General features: G+C 36.8%; 1 long non-coding RNA gene across 1 annotated transcript; it reads left to right on the top strand.

The window, feature by feature from the left end:
• Window positions 1-4,762: 4,762 nt before the first annotated feature.
• LOC124144357 lies at window positions 4,763-9,071 on the top strand. Its single transcript, XR_006862399.2, has 3 exons — window positions 4,763-4,876; window positions 8,448-8,480; window positions 9,030-9,071. It is a non-coding gene; the product is annotated as an uncharacterized LOC124144357 (long non-coding RNA).
• The last annotated feature ends 8,384 nt before the right edge of the window (window positions 9,072-17,455 follow it).

Genomic DNA, 17,455 nt, shown 5'->3' with positions numbered 1-17,455 from the left:
CACCTTTAAGTAAATAAAGAAGTTGTTATCCATAAATTATCTCTACTTTGTAACTCTACACGTTTTAAAAATGTCTTTAATAATGTTGTGCAGTCCATGCCTAATACTGAGTACTATCATAATGGAAACTACTTATTTGTCTTAAAATGCATGTAGCATGAAAAATAGTAATAACTTTTTTCTTTCACGTCATTATGTAGCCAGTATGGTGTACAATACGATGGATAAAGATAAAAATAATAGATGTGAAAACGTGAAGTTAGCGCTGTTACGCTTAATTAAAAGTACGTTGTACTAGGTCTGTATTTGTCACAAGCCAAACGAATCTTAAAAGCACTAACAAGGAGGCGTGGCTTAAATAGCACGACTGGCTAGGCCTGCAAGTTCTTTGGATATTACCATCAGCCGGGTACAGAATATACGCGATCGTTTCATTAGTTGTTTGGAGACCAGTGGTGTATATATACTACTGGTATGGATTCCATGTATGTCAGGGGTAAGGCTAGTGGGGGCGTGTCAAGTAACCATGATTTAACGTGAATTATATAATTTTAACATCGTATGATAATTTCCTTTTCAATTATAGGGGCGCGGATGCCCATGGGGATGCATACTTCTTGCCTTAATGTCTTACCCCAAATTTGACATAGATGTTATGAATGAGTCCAGCATTTCACATATTGTTTTCTCAGTAAACTTCATAGCATTTGCTTTCATTTTATCAATTTTCCCTGAACCTCTGAAGATAGATATGGAAATGTATCTTTAGTCACTACGTTTGTCACAAAATGGATCAAGGAATGAGGTTTCCCTTCAGTTCGTAATGTGGGATTGTCGTATACCCACCCGACCCGGGTACCCGAGTTACCAGTCCCAGCCCTACAACGCACAACATATTAGGAGCATGAGTTGCAGTAAATTATTTCCATCTAAAACCGATCTTCCCAACACATATTTCTAAATACAAAGATGACTGAAAATGATGACACACATGGTTACAATTTAACTGTCAAGGAAGTAATATGATGAGGTTTAGATTTTTCTCTTTACATCATAAGTACCTCGCATTAGGCGAATGCCTACGCTTGTCGAGACTTCCTGCACACAACTGCATATGTAAGATGCTGATTCAGATTCTTAGTTCTTGCCTTTGGCCGTGTGGCTGCCAACATCGTCCAGCACTCATGATTGGTTGGTTGGTTTGTTGTTTTACGCCGCACTCAGCAATATTCCAGCTATATGACGGCGGTCTGTAAATAATCGAGTCTGGACCAGACAATCCAGTGATTAATATCATGAGCATCCATCCACGCAATTGGGATCGATGACATGCATCAACCAAGTCAACGAGCCTGACCACCCGATCCCGTTAGTCGCCTTTTACGACAAGCATGGTCACCTTTTACGGCAAGCATGGGTAGCTGAAGACCTATTCTACCCCGGACTCTTCACGGGTCTCCCAGCACTCATGACCATATGCAGCACTCATGACCATATGCAGCACTCATGACCATATGCAACGCAGAGGGTCATAGGATGGTGAGTTGATATAAAAAATGGAAAATATGAACAGGAGGTTTCCAAATTGGTCACCAAGAACTTTATGGATATCTAGTGCAAAGAGTTTACAATTATTTTCAGCTAAAACCGAACACATATCTTTGAATTCAAAGATGACTGAAAATGACGACATACAAACTATATGCAATTTGACTGTCAAGGAAGTAATATGATGAGGTTACATTCGTTCTGTTTACTTTAGTACCTAGCATTAGGCTAATGCCAACGCTAGTCGAGACCTCCTGCCCTTGCAGTATCATGAATCAAGTGTAGCCGAAACCTGTCAAACTTTGGGTATTCCAGTTCGGAATACCGTACCCTTTATAAGTATAATTTGATTCTACACCAACCCTACGGAGAACCATGTGGCGTGTGTATTCAGTATCGATCACAATTGTGTCAGTGAGAATCCATTAAACATGTATATTTGCAACAAAGGATCAATTTAAACATTAGTGAGTGAGTGAGTGAGTATGGTTTTACGCCGCTTTAGCAATATTCCAGCAATATCACGGCGGATGACACCAGAAATGGGCTTCACACATTGTACCCATACCAGGAATCAAACCCGGGTCTTCGGCGTGACGAGCGGACGCTTGAACCACTGGACTACCCGACCGCCCCAATTGAAACATTAAAGTTACTCACTCGATGCAGGGACAAATTTAAATAAAAGAAACAACAGTTTTTTCTTTATCATGAGAAATATCCGTAACATCGAGCCCAATGTTCGATTCCGACTATAACATGAGCATGTTTTTATGAATCACAATCAAAATAGTGATGATACCAGGAGTTCGCAGAAAGGTGAGCGTATCCTGACTATGACAAAAGGGAGCATTTGGTACAAGACAAAAAAAAAATGGAAATTGCATCGGACATATTTATTTTTTTTGTCGCTAGGGAATCTCAAACTGAATTTTCCCAACAGTCACATCCATTCATTATGTCTATGGTCAGCCCGGGACAAGTTGCTTAAATCTAACCTGATGTTTTGCTTTGGTTTCTGAATGCATGGTTATCTTTTAATGGCATTTTAAATTCTCGTAGAAGACAACCCACCTTCCGACTTCAATTTTTTTTATGTTGTTATAGAAATGTCAGCCATTGGTCGTTTAAGACCTAGTTTCAACATTACTCAGTATCAGCATGCAATGCACAGCAGTATTAAACACACGTTGCATCTTCAGAACGTGTAGAGTTACGTCCCTTTAATTGAGCGGTACAACTGCTTACTGTGATGCTAGTTGTCATGCATATGCTACGAAATCCCAGTAATGGTGTTCACGTCGTCTACAGAAAGGCAGTCCTTATATACACATGGCAGGACCTACGGAAATTGGGAATTACTAGATAGATTCTGATCTGAACAATGTCTTCATCATTGTGTTAGATTTTTTTACAGCGTTACATCAGGGTTACATACTAGTATTCATCCTGCAAGAAATACTTTAATCCAGCTGATGTGAATAAAGTATGATTATTCAGCCATTTGTGCTATGAGTGAGTGAGTGGATTGGAGGGTGGGTGGTTGGGAGGGAGGATGGGTGAGTGAGTGAGTGAGTGAGTGAGTGAGTGAGTGAGTGAGTGAGTGAGTGAGTGAGGTCACTTTTACCAATATTATGCTGGGGAACACCTGCAATGGGGTTTGCACATTGTACCCAACTGGGGCAGAGAACCCGGAGTTTGGCGCGACGAACCAACGCCTTATCTACTAGGCCATCCCGCTTCAGACGACGTTTTCAGTATCATTTCTTTCTTTTTGAGACAAATAATATCACCATAATATCTAACCATTGTGTTGTTAAATGGCAGTGTAACTTATTTTGTTAAACACTGATTGTAACTGAATTACATTGTTTCTGTAGATTCAGTAGGTTATGGTTAGTTGTCAGGAATGGAGTACTATTTAATGTAAGCATTGTTGAGGAAGTTGAGATGTTCGAATTACAAAATTTTAGCCTTATGACAAGAGGGATGACTTCAACTTTCCAATAGTAAACTTTCCCTTATTATTGATGTACAATCAAGCATGCTCTTTCTAGCAATATTTCAAAGAGCGTCGTACAACATTCAAGGTGTAAGTTAAGCTTTCAAAATGTGGAGGACATTTCCAAATTTCACGCATCAGAGACAAGAATGATGTCCCATGCAATTCCCTATTTTGATTCCCGTGTTTGTTTGTTTTTCAGTTGAACAATTGACTTGCTTTTGTATGTGTTATGAATCGTAGGATCTATTGTCTGACATGATTCTTCGTGTGAGGGTGTCAATACCCTGAATTTCTTCTTCTTCTTCTTCTTCTTCTTCTTCTTATCATCATCATCATTATTATTATTATTATTAATATTGTTGTTGTTGTTGTTGTTGTTATTATTATTGAAAGTGTTCTGTCGTTTTTATTTACATCGCTTTAACAATATTCAAACCCAACTACGACTGGGAAACCAATATACCTAACAAGTCGTACCAATAGAGGAAGTGTGTGGTAAGCCAACACGAGAAGCACAGGGTATATCAAACGGTATTTAAGGCATCTCCTGACATTGATTACTTGAACATCATTTTGCAAATTGTATTTTAAGTTTCATAAACAATTCGGGTTTTGTTTATTTGGCGCCAATGAACGCCACTATATCATGTTAAGAAGGCCAGGTACCGGTTGGTATGCACCAAATAACCAATGATTTTTAAAGTATTTTCGGTGCGGTAAATATATCGTTCAGACGGTACTTTTTGATGCTCTGTCATCATATTTGAACATATAAACTGATATCAAGCCAGCTATCTGTGCATAATTTCATTTTTCTGATGTGATATTCAGCTTGATAAGAGCGATGAATTTAAGTGTGAGTGCGCATCAATTCACGCTGCTAATAAATGATAGATAAAGAGTGAGTGAGGGAGTATGGTTTTACGCCGCTTTTAGCAATATTCCTGCAATATAATGGCTTCAGGCAATGGATGAGGAAATTGCGAGTGTCGATGTTGACACATTGTATGTGTTATGATCAGCATTTAATTTTTTTAGTAATGAAATTTAAGTTTTATTAGTATCGTATCTATGTAATCTTATCAACATAATCGTGAATAATAATGTCGTCTTTACGACCCACCTGCTGCAAGAATGGTATACATGTCCTGAACACTACTGTATATATAAAGTTGCTAGCATCCACCAATTCCATCAGACAAAGGCACCGACGACTAAAGATGCTGCTTCAGATTCTTCTGGTGGTGTTGGCAACTAGCAGCTATGGGGCTGCCAATAGTGCCCTACGTTATGAACATGTGCAACAAACAAGATCTGAGGACGGTGAGTTACATTCATTGATAATATCCAAGGATTGTGCTAACGTACAATTACGTTGATAGCAAATACAAGGGTTACAGTTATGTCTAGATAAAACCGAATTTCATAAAACATTAGACCTTTTCAAATGGACTCAGAATAAAGACAATCTGACTGCCATTCCACAGTTTTCTTAAACGAGCCAAGTATGTGGGACATAATCTCATTGTCAATATGTTTTGGTTGATGGTTCTGTACTTCGGGGCGGTACAGAAATGAGTGTCAAACAACGAAGTGCCATATCAGATCGGCAAAGACTCTGTTTTTCAAGTAGAGGCTTTCTGAACAACCATTACATCGAATTTATGAGAAGATGAGCAACATGATGGTGTGGCTCGATCATTTTATTATCGTCTTCCCCATATGTGTGGTTTTGACACAGGCCCACCACGTTACGACCCAGAATATGTAGCGGGCATCATGTAAAATGATAAATACCAAATTCTGTGGAATAGGTCCGTATGCACCCTCAAACCCGATCAAGCCAAAAAAAACCCGATCTTGTCCTTTTTGATAAATCCAATGAAATCATTTGTGTCATTGAATTTTCCGTCCCTTTTGACACTACTGTGATTGACAAGATTGAGGAAAAACATAGCACATATGCGCCCTCGCTTTCGAATTATCATGCTTGCATCCCAAGTACAAACATGTCCGATTCCCCATTGTTGTCGGTGCCTTGGGTTTGGTACTTCCCAATCTGTTGACTGGTATGGGTAGAGTTTGCTGCCAGGAAAACAGTCCTTTTGACAATCTGGGCAATGCAGGAGGCTGCAGTGTGAGGGATTTTACACATTCTCCGAAAAGTCCTGGGTGGGTCTGACTGGGCAGGGCGTCCTGGGAGTCTCAATCATAATGCAACAATTACTACAATTACTACTCCCTTGTTGTCATCCATGTTTCATAGTGTAACGTTACGCTGGTGTATTTGTCGTCATTCACTTGATGCTCAGTTAATTAATATATTACAGGAATAATAAGGAGTAGCACCACTCAGATTACCTGACAAAGGTTCACATTTGGGATAACTTGTCTCTTAGGGAATTATTCAATCTTAGATTTGCTTATAAATCCAGGTCTGAAGTGGGGTGAAGGGTGTGTTGTGTAATACGCACGTGACAGCGCTGCTTGTGTGGAATAATCAGTTGAGTTACAAAAAAGACATCCATCAAAGGATTAACCAAAAATACGTTGATTGATTAAAAACTGTTATATTTCACAGTGGATTTGTCAAAAGTAAACGTTTATATGTATAGGTTTACTAAAGCAGTCGGAATACACCCATATATTTGCGAAATTACATAACGTTGGTCAGTTGTAATTACGACATTTTGTTTTCATTCATTTGCTGTAGCATTGAACAGAATCATTCTTGTTCCTCAACGTTATCGTTAGGAAGTTCTTTGACGTGAGACAGACAACACTAAGTCGTTGTTTTCACGAGCCCCTACGTTTGTAGGCATGTATATGCCACATACAATGTGTAAAAATCGATTCATTTATATAGACAATTTATAAAATGTCTAAATTATACAAATTGACTGCAAAATCTGTCCATCTATTTAACAGATTAACTAAAAATTATTAAGAAGGGCTTAAAAACACCACAAAAGACTAATTATGCTAGGTATAAACGGGAAAAGACAAAGGCAACAACGAGTCCCTGTGAATTAGATCCGGGATAGAATAGGTCTTCAGCAACCCATGCTTGCAGTAAAAGGCAACTATACTTGTCGTAAAAGGCGACAACGGGATCGGGTAGTCAGGCTCGCTGACTTGGTTGATGCATGTCATCGATCCCAATTGCGTGGATGGATGCTCATGATATTAATCACTGGATTGTCTGGTCCAGACTCGATTATTTACAGACCGCTGGAATATTGCTGAGTGCGGCGTTAAACAACAAACCAACAAACCAACCAACCCTGTGAATTGTCAGAGATCAGTGCACCTTTAAGCCAATCACATCTTTATTCTTAAGGCCCTCCATTCATTAAGTTGCAAGTGAACCATTAAGTACCTTATAAGTTTGCGATTCATTCCGTTTTGTGAACCATTCATTCCGTTAGGAATAAGCTGATCATTTTTTGTTCTTAAGGCATATTCATTCTGAAAAAATAAAGCGACAAGAACCCTTTCCATAATCATGAGAAATCACTGCTAAAAGCAAAGTCCATCGTACCACTCCGACTATTTCTTAAACATGTGTATAGGGACCACAATACTATAGTGTTGATACTGGGTGTTCTCGAAAAGGTGAACATACCCCACCCCACTGGTGGTTCCCATCACAAACATATGCAAAGCAAGGCAAGTGTTCACCTAAAACAAGGGAACATATAGTTCAAGTCAAAAAGGGAACCGCATTGGACATCATAATGGTTATTGGTGTGTCGCATAAGGACATGTCATCCACATAAACATAAAACGTTTCAAAAACTTTACAAAGGCCTAAAATGTTTCAACCTTAAAGCAAATTATTGAGCAATAGTATTATGATGATTTTTTAAAAATCTTTGTAGACGATAATGTAGCTCAACATTTGTGAAATGTAGGCACCAAAAGGTTATCCCTCTTGTCATCCCTCTTGTCATTCAGCCTTGTGGTAAATTTATTGTCACTCTGAATCTCCGAATCGCATAAATCAAACTTGTATTACCAGATCAGGAGGATAAATCAATGAAAGGGAAGAGGCAATTTGACTGTTATTGGACGCTTTTTGTCACAATTTTTGGCCAAATTTCCTTGGTTTGGTTTTGAAATTCCTATTCATATGCATAAAAGAACAGATCAACAAGAAGGGGGACACAATTAGTGCCCATTGGAATGGCTACTTCTCACCCATGTCCTTTCCCGAGGTTACACACTGATGTCATTTATGAGGATGTCCAGCAGTTTCATAAATTGTTTTCTCAGTAAACATCAGATGACAATTGCTGCTATTTTTAACAAATTGTCCTCAAACTTTGACGACAGGGACGTGAGGTTTTCCTTAACCTTCTCGCGTTCGAAAGTGTTTTACATTGTGGAAACATCAACTATTTTGAAAGAATTGATTGAAGTTGGTTCTCTTCTGAGATTGCAAGATTTCAAGCAAATCATTTGAGGTTTGAGCATCCCCACGCTATAAGTTCTAATTGTCTCAAATAGTTTCCATGAATGCAAAAAGTCTCCTTCCTTGATTATGTTAAGAATTGAGATAAACCTTTGGAACTTGCGATATATATATTAGTATGTAAGGTGAGAAATATTGAAGTCAGTCAATAGGTGTCGCTTCATTATGATGTGATCCGTAATACTACAGGCAGACGGTTACTATTAAATCTTTTGTTTCGTTTGTCTAGTCATGCATTGTTTAATCTGAATCCATGGGAAATTCGAATGACTTTTGTGAGTCAGGAGAATAATATTATCACCACTATTTTTCCTTTTGCCTAAAATGTATCAGCACAAAATCGATTATTATGGCGTTGACATTGTGTACTAGTATCTCCCATGCTATGATTTCAGTTGAATTATAACTGTTTTGTTTTAGATGGTGAGGTAGACCGAGATATCAAAATGCTTGGTAAGAATTACTTTGTATTTGCATGCCATTGGATAATATGCACTCTGTAATCAGTGTTTTATAATGACCTTGACAGAAATCATTATGGAAAAAACGAACAATAATATGGTATTAAGGTCAATATACATAGCACGCATTTGATGTTAGCGACCCAGCGACAATGCCAGGAGGATACATACACATATACTCTAGAAACTTATTGATTTGCTAAATAACACCAAAACATGGAAGTGCAAACAGTGTCTAAAAAAGCTGCTTCTTTTCTTGCTTTTAGAAATAGAGTTTCAGAACGCAGTTTCCTTAGACTTCCATAAACGTTTGTTATGATACATTTTTCCTTGATACAGCACTGTTTGTTTGTGATGTATTAAGATCGACAATTTTCAAACACTCATAGATGAAGACAAAGATGTGGGAGAAAGGATAGATATTGTCGCGATATGGCACTGTTGGTGTGCAGATATATCAAAGGCCGGTCCTGTTGTTTGATTTAAACGTATGATGCAACTTCTTCAGATTTGCAATACGTTTTCCGTATCATTGTTTTAGAAGAAGAAGAAGAAGACGAAGATGGGGAAGACGAAGAAGATGAAGAAGAAGAAGTAGACGAAGACGAAAAAGGTTGATATTACTAACGCATACTTCCATGTAGTTATTTATTGTTTCCTTACAGAATCGGAATTTCTGTCATTCCAAAGAAATTCCAACTGGTGGTCAAAGGATATTTTTTATCTTTTATATGAAACTGTATTCTTGCAGATATTAGTCTGGTCAGTAATCTTCCTCATGTAAAGCTAAATGGATTTCTTAGTATTTATTACTCACTTTTCCCAAAATTGTTTTAAACAAAGATAAAGACGAAGACGATTATAAATCCTCCAAATTTACAATTGTTTTCCTTCGTCATGATCATTTCAAGAAATTCAACTGCAAGAAGACAGGATATGTGTATATATTCATTTATACTCTGTAGTTAGGGATGCCAGTTATGTACTGTGATTTAGACACATGATGTTATAAATGCAATGTCTTCAAATTTGCAAAACAATTTTCTGATTAAAGTTCTAAAAGAAGAAGAAGATGAAGACGAAGAACGACGAAAACGTGAGGAAGACGAAGAAGATGAGGAAGATGAAGAAGGTTAATACAACCACACACTTCAAGACACTTATTTATTGTTTTCCTTTCAATCAGAATTGTGTGGCATTGTTAAAAAAATTCTAGCTTTTCAGGGGACAATGTAATATTATGCCATCCTGATATGACACAACAGTATTGTAAATATAACAAAGGCCATTTCTGTTCTTTGATTTAAACACATAATCTTATATATGTATGGAACTTTTTCACATTTACAATACAAGTTCCGTGTCAATGTTCCAGATGAAGATGAAGATCGCAGAAAACGTGAAGAAGACGAAGATGAGGAAGACGAAGAAGATGAGGAAGACGAAGAAGATGAAGAAGGTTAATACAACCACACACTTCCAGACACTTATTTATTGTTTTCCTTTCCAATCAGAATTTTGTGACATTGTTCACAATTTTCTAACTTTTCAAGGAAGAATGTAATATAATGCTATCCTGATATGACACAACAGTATTGTAAATATAACGAAGGCCAGTTCTGTTCCTTGATTTAATCACATAATCTTATATACAGATGCAACTTTTTCAAATTTGCAATACATGTTCCAGATGAAGATGAAGATCGCAGAAAACGTGAAGAAGACGAAGATGAGGAAGACGAAGAAGATGAGGAAGACGAAGAAGATGAAGAAGATGAAGAAGGTTAATACAACCACACACTTCCAGACACTTATTTATTGCTTTCCTTTGCAATCAGAATTTTGTGGAAGGAAGAATGTAATATTATGCTATCCTGATATGACACAACAGTATTGTAAATTTAACGAAGGCCAGTTCTGTCCCTTGATTGAAACACATGATCTTATATATGAATTCAACTTTTTCAAATTTGCAATACATGTTCTTTGTCAATGTTCCAGATGAAGATGAAGATAGCAGAAAACGTGAAGAAGACGAAGATGAGGAAGATGAAGAAGATGAGGAAGAAGACGAAGATGAGGAAGACGAAGAAGATGAGGAAGATGAAGAAGATGAGGAAGATGAAGAAGATGAGGAAGATGAAGAAGATGAAGAAGGTTAATACAACCACACACTTCCAGACACTTATTTATTGCTTTCCTTTGCAATCAGAATTTTGTGGAAGGAAGAATGTAATATTATGCTATCCTGATATGACACAACAGTATTGTAAATTTAACGAAGGCCAGTTCTGTCCCTTGATTGAAACACATGATCTTATATATGAATTCAACTTTTTCAAATTTGCAATACATGTTCTTTGTCAATGTTCCAGATGAAGATGAAGATAGCAGAAAACGTGAAGAATACGAAGATGAGGAAGATGAAGAAGATGAGGAAGAAGACGAAGACGAAGAAGATGAGGAAGACGAAGAAGATGAGGAAGATGAAGAAGATGAAGAAGGTTAATACAACCACACACTTCCAGACACTTATTTATTGCTTTCCTTTGCAATCAGAATTTTGTGGAAGGAAGAATGTAATATTATGCTATCCTGATATGACACAACAATATTGTAAATATAACGAAGGCCAGTTCTGTTCCTTGATTTAAACACATGATCTTATATATGAATTCAACTTTTTCAAATTTGCAATACATGTTCTTTGTCAATGTTCCAGATGAAGATGAAGATCGCAGAAAACGTGAAGACGAAGATGAGGAAGATGAAGAAGATGAGGAAGACGAAGAAGATGAGGAAGACGAAGAAGATGAAGAAGATGAAGAAGGTTAATACAACCACACACTTCCAGACACTTATTTATTGCTTTCCTTTGCAATCAGAATTTTGTGGAAGGAAGAATGTAATATTATGCTATCCTGATATGACACAACAGTATTGTAAATTTAACGAAGGCCAGTTCTGTCCCTTGATTTAAACACATGATCTTATATATGACTTCAACTTTTTCAAATTTGCAATACATGTTCTTTGTCAATGTTCCAGATGAAGATGAAGATCGCAGAAAACGTGAAGAAGACGAAGATGAGGAAGATGAAGAAGACGAGGAAGAAGACGAAGATGAGGAAGATGAAGAAGATGAGGAAGACGAAGAAGATGAGGAAGATGAAGAAGATGAAGAAGGTTAATACAACCACACACTTCCAGACACTTATTTATTGCTTTCCTTTGCAATCAGAATTTTGTGGAAGGAAGAATGTAATATTATGCTATCCTGATATGACACAACAGTATTGTAAATTTAACGAAGGCCAGTTCTGTCCCTTGATTTAAACACATGATCTTATATATGAATTCAACTTTTTCAAATTTGCAATACATCTTCTTTGTCAATGTTCCAGATGAAGATGAAGATCGCAGAAAACGTGAAGAAGACGAAGATGAGGAAGATGAAGAAGATGAGGAAGACGAAGAAGATGAGGAAGACGAAGAAGATGAAGAAGATGAAGAAGGTTAATACAACCACACACTTCCAGACACTTATTTATTGCTTTCCTTTGCAATCAGAATTTTGTGGAAGGAAGAATGTAATATTATGCTATCCTGATATGACACAACAGTATTGTAAATTTAACGAAGGCCAGTTCTGTCCCTTGATTGAAACACATGATCTTATATATGAATTCAACTTTTTCAAATTTGCAATACATGTTCTTTGTCAATGTTCCAGATGAAGATGAAGATCGCAGAAAACGTGAAGAAGACGAAGATGAGGAAGATGAAGAAGATGAGGAAGAAGACGAAGATGAGGAAGACGAAGAAGATGAGGAAGATGAAGAAGATGAAGAAGGTTAATACAACCGCACACTTCGAGACACTTATTTATTGCTTTCCTTTGCAATCAGAATTTTGTGGAAGGAAGAATGTAATATTATGCTATCCTGATATGACTCAACAGTATTGTAAATTTAACGAAGGCCAGTTCTGTCCCTTGATTTAAACACATGATCTTATATATGAATTCAACTTTTTCACATTTACAATACATGTTCTTTGTCAATGTTCCAGAGGAAGATGAAGATAGCAGAAAACGTGAAGAAGACGAAGATGAGGAAGATGAAGAAGATGAGGAAGAAGACGAAGATGAGGAAGACGAAGAAGATGAGGAAGACGAAGAAGATGAGGAAGATGAAGAAGATGAAGAAGGTTAATACAACCACACACTTCCAGACACTTATTTATTGCTTTCCTTTGCAATCAGAATTTTGTGGAAGGAAGAATGTAATATTATGCTATCCTGATATGACACAACAGTATTGTAAATTTAACGAAGACCAGTTCTGTTCCTTGATTTAAACCCATGATCTTATATATGAATTCAACTTTTCAAATTTGCAATACATGTTCTTTGTCAATGTTCCAGATGAAGATGAAGATAGCAGAAAACGTGAAGAAGACGAAGATGAGGAAGATGAAGAAGATGTGGAAGTAGACGAAGATGAGGAAGACGAAGAAGATGAAGAAGATGAAGAAGGTTAATACAACCACACACTTCCAGACACTTATTTATTGCTTTCCTTTGCAATCAGAATTTTGTGGAAGGAAGAATGTAATATTATGCTATCCTGATATGACACAACAGTATTGTAAATTTAACGAAGGCCAGTTCTGTCCCTTGATTTAAACACATGATCTTATATATGAATTCAACTTTTTCAAATTTGCAATACATGTTCTTTGTCAATGTTCCAGATGAAGATGAAGATCGCAGAAAACGTGAAGAAGACGAAGATGAGGAAGATGAAGAAGATGAGGAAGAAGACGAAGATGAGGAAGACGAAGAAGATGAGGAAGACGAAGAAGATGAGGAAGATGAAGAAGATGAAGAAGGTTAATACAACCACACACTTCCAGACACTTATTTATTGCCTTCCTTTGTAATCAGAATTTTGTGGAAGGAAGAATGTAATATTATGCTATCCTGATATGACACAACAGTATTGTAAATTTAACGAAGCCCAGTTCTGTCCCTTGATTTAAACACATGATCTTATATATGAATTCAACTTTTTCAAATTTGCAATACATCTTCTTTGTCAATGTTCCAGAGGAAGATGAAGATCGCAGAAAACGTGAGGAAGACGAAGATGAGGAAGATGAAGAAGATGAGGAAGAAGACGAAGATGAGGAAGACGAAGAAGATGAGGAAGACGAAGAAGATGAGGAAGATGAAGAAGATGAAGAAGGTTAATACAACCACACACTTCCAGACACTTATTTATTGCTTTCCTTTGCAATCAGAATTGTGTGGAAGGAAGAATGTAATATTATGCTATCCTGATATGACACAACAGTATTGTAAATTTAACGAAGGCCAGTTCTGTCCCTTGATTGAAACACATGATCTTATATATGAATTCAACTTTTTCAAATTTGCAATACATGTTCTTTGTCAATGTTCCAGATGAAGATGAAGATCGCAGAAAACGTGAAGAAGACGAAGACGAGGAAGATGAAGAAGATGAGGAAGAAGACGAAGATGAGGAAGACGAAGAAGATGAGGAAGACGAAGAAGATGAGGAAGATGAAGAAGATGAAGAAGGTTAATACAACCACACACTTCCAGACACTTATTTATTGCTTTCCTTTGCAATCAGAATTTTGTGGAAGGAAGAATGTAATATTATGCTATCCTGATATGACACAACAGTATTGTAAATTTAACGAAGGCCAGTTCTGTTCCTTGATTGAAACACATGATCTTATATATGAATTCAACTTTTTCAAATTTGCAATACATGTTCTTTGTCAATGTTCCAGATGAAGATGAAGATCGCAGAAAACGTGAAGAAGACGAAGATGAGGAAGATGAAGAAGATGAGGAAGACGAAGAAGATGAGGAAGACGAAGAAGATGAAGAAGATGAAGAAGGTTAATACAACCACACACTTCCAGACACTTATTTATTGCTTTCCTTTGCAATCAGAATTTTGTGGAAGGAAGAATGTAATATTATGCTATCCTGATATGACACAACAGTATTGTAAATTTAACGAAGGCCAGTTCTGTCCCTTGATTGAAACACATGATCTTATATATGAATTCAACTTTTTCAAATTTGCAATACATGTTCTTTGTCAATGTTCCAGATGAAGATGAAGATCGCAGAAAACGTGAAGAAGACGAAGATGAGGAAGATGAAGAAGATGAGGAAGAAGACGAAGATGAGGAAGACGAAGAAGATGAGGAAGATGAAGAAGATGAAGAAGGTTAATACAACCGCACACTTCGAGACACTTATTTATTGCTTTCCTTTGCAATCAGAATTTTGTGGAAGGAAGAATGTAATATTATGCTATCCTGATATGACTCAACAGTATTGTAAATTTAACGAAGGCCAGTTCTGTCCCTTGATTTAAACACATGATCTTATATATGAATTCAACTTTTTCACATTTACAATACATGTTCTTTGTCAATGTTCCAGAGGAAGATGAAGATAGCAGAAAACGTGAAGAAGACGAAGATGAGGAAGATGAAGAAGATGAGGAAGAAGACGAAGATGAGGAAGACGAAGAAGATGAGGAAGACGAAGAAGATGAGGAAGATGAAGAAGATGAAGAAGGTTAATACAACCACACACTTCCAGACACTTATTTATTGCTTTCCTTTGCAATCAGAATTTTGTGGAAGGAAGAATGTAATATTATGCTATCCTGATATGACACAACAGTATTGTAAATTTAACGAAGACCAGTTCTGTTCCTTGATTTAAACCCATGATCTTATATATGAATTCAACTTTTCAAATTTGCAATACATGTTCTTTGTCAATGTTCCAGATGAAGATGAAGATAGCAGAAAACGTGAAGAAGACGAAGATGAGGAAGATGAAGAAGATGTGGAAGTAGACGAAGATGAGGAAGACGAAGAAGATGAAGAAGATGAAGAAGGTTAATACAACCACACACTTCCAGACACTTATTTATTGCTTTCCTTTGCAATCAGAATTTTGTGGAAGGAAGAATGTAATATTATGCTATCCTGATATGACACAACAGTATTGTAAATTTAACGAAGGCCAGTTCTGTCCCTTGATTTAAACACATGATCTTATATATGAATTCAACTTTTTCAAATTTGCAATACATGTTCTTTGTCAATGTTCCAGATGAAGATGAAGATCGCAGAAAACGTGAAGAAGACGAAGATGAGGAAGATGAAGAAGATGAGGAAGAAGACGAAGATGAGGAAGACGAAGAAGATGAGGAAGACGAAGAAGATGAGGAAGATGAAGAAGATGAAGAAGGTTAATACAACCACACACTTCCAGACACTTATTTATTGCCTTCCTTTGTAATCAGAATTTTGTGGAAGGAAGAATGTAATATTATGCTATCCTGATATGACACAACAGTATTGTAAATTTAACGAAGCCCAGTTCTGTCCCTTGATTTAAACACATGATCTTATATATGAATTCAACTTTTTCAAATTTGCAATACATCTTCTTTGTCAATGTTCCAGAGGAAGATGAAGATCGCAGAAAACGTGAGGAAGACGAAGATGAGGAAGATGAAGAAGATGAGGAAGAAGACGAAGATGAGGAAGACGAAGAAGATGAGGAAGACGAAGAAGATGAGGAAGATGAAGAAGATGAAGAAGGTTAATACAACCACACACTTCCAGACACTTATTTATTGCTTTCCTTTGCAATCAGAATTGTGTGGAAGGAAGAATGTAATATTATGCTATCCTGATATGACACAACAGTATTGTAAATTTAACGAAGGCCAGTTCTGTCCCTTGATTGAAACACATGATCTTATATATGAATTCAACTTTTTCAAATTTGCAATACATGTTCTTTGTCAATGTTCCAGATGAAGATGAAGATCGCAGAAAACGTGAAGAAGACGAAGACGAGGAAGATGAAGAAGATGAGGAAGAAGACGAAGATGAGGAAGACGAAGAAGATGAGGAAGACGAAGAAGATGAGGAAGATGAAGAAGATGAAGAAGGTTAATACAACCACACACTTCCAGACACTTATTTATTGCTTTCCTTTGCAATCAGAATTTTGTGGAAGGAAGAATGTAATATTATGCTATCCTGATATGACACAACAGTATTGTAAATTTAACGAAGGCCAGTTCTGTTCCTTGATTGAAACACATGATCTTATATATGAATTCAACTTTTTCAAATTTGCAATACATGTTCTTTGTCAATGTTCCAGATGAAGATGAAGATCGCAGAAAACGTGAAGAAGACGAAGATGAGGAAGACGAAGAAGATGAGGAAGACGAAGAAGATGAGGAAGATGAAGAAGATGAAGAAGGTTAATACAACCACACACTTCCAGACACTTATTTATTGCTTTCCTTTGCAATCAGAATTTTGTGGAAGGAAGAATGTAATATTATGCTATCCTGATATGACACAACAGTATTGTAAATTTAACGAAGGCCAGTTCTGTCCCTTGATTGAAACACATGATCTTATATATGAATTCAACTTTTTCAAATTTGCAATACATGTTCTTTGTCAATGTTCCAGATGAAGATGAAGATCGCAGAAAACGTGAAGAAGACGAAGATGAGGAAGATGAAGAAGATGAGGAAGAAGACGAAGATGAGGAAGACGAAGAAGATGAGGAAGACGAAGAAGATGAGGAAGATGAAGAAGATGAAGAAGGTTAATACAACCACACACTTCCAGACACTTATTTATTGCTTTCCTTTGCAATCAGAATTTTGTGGAAGGAAGAATGTAATATTATGCTATCCTGATATGACACAACAGTATTGTAAATTTAACGAAGGCCAGTTCTGTCCCTTGATTGAAACACATGATCTTATATATGAATTCAACTTTTTCAAATTTGCTATACATCTTCTTTGTCAATGTTCCAGATGAAGATGAAGATCGCAGAAAACGTGAAGAAGACGAAGATGAGGAAGA

Source organism: Haliotis rufescens, unplaced genomic scaffold (assembly GCF_023055435.1).
Source record: "Haliotis rufescens isolate VD_foot unplaced genomic scaffold, xgHalRufe1.0.p SCAF_37, whole genome shotgun sequence".
NCBI lineage: Eukaryota > Metazoa > Mollusca > Gastropoda > Lepetellida > Haliotidae > Haliotis > Haliotis rufescens.
This window is presented reverse-complemented; position numbering and strand designations above follow the sequence as displayed.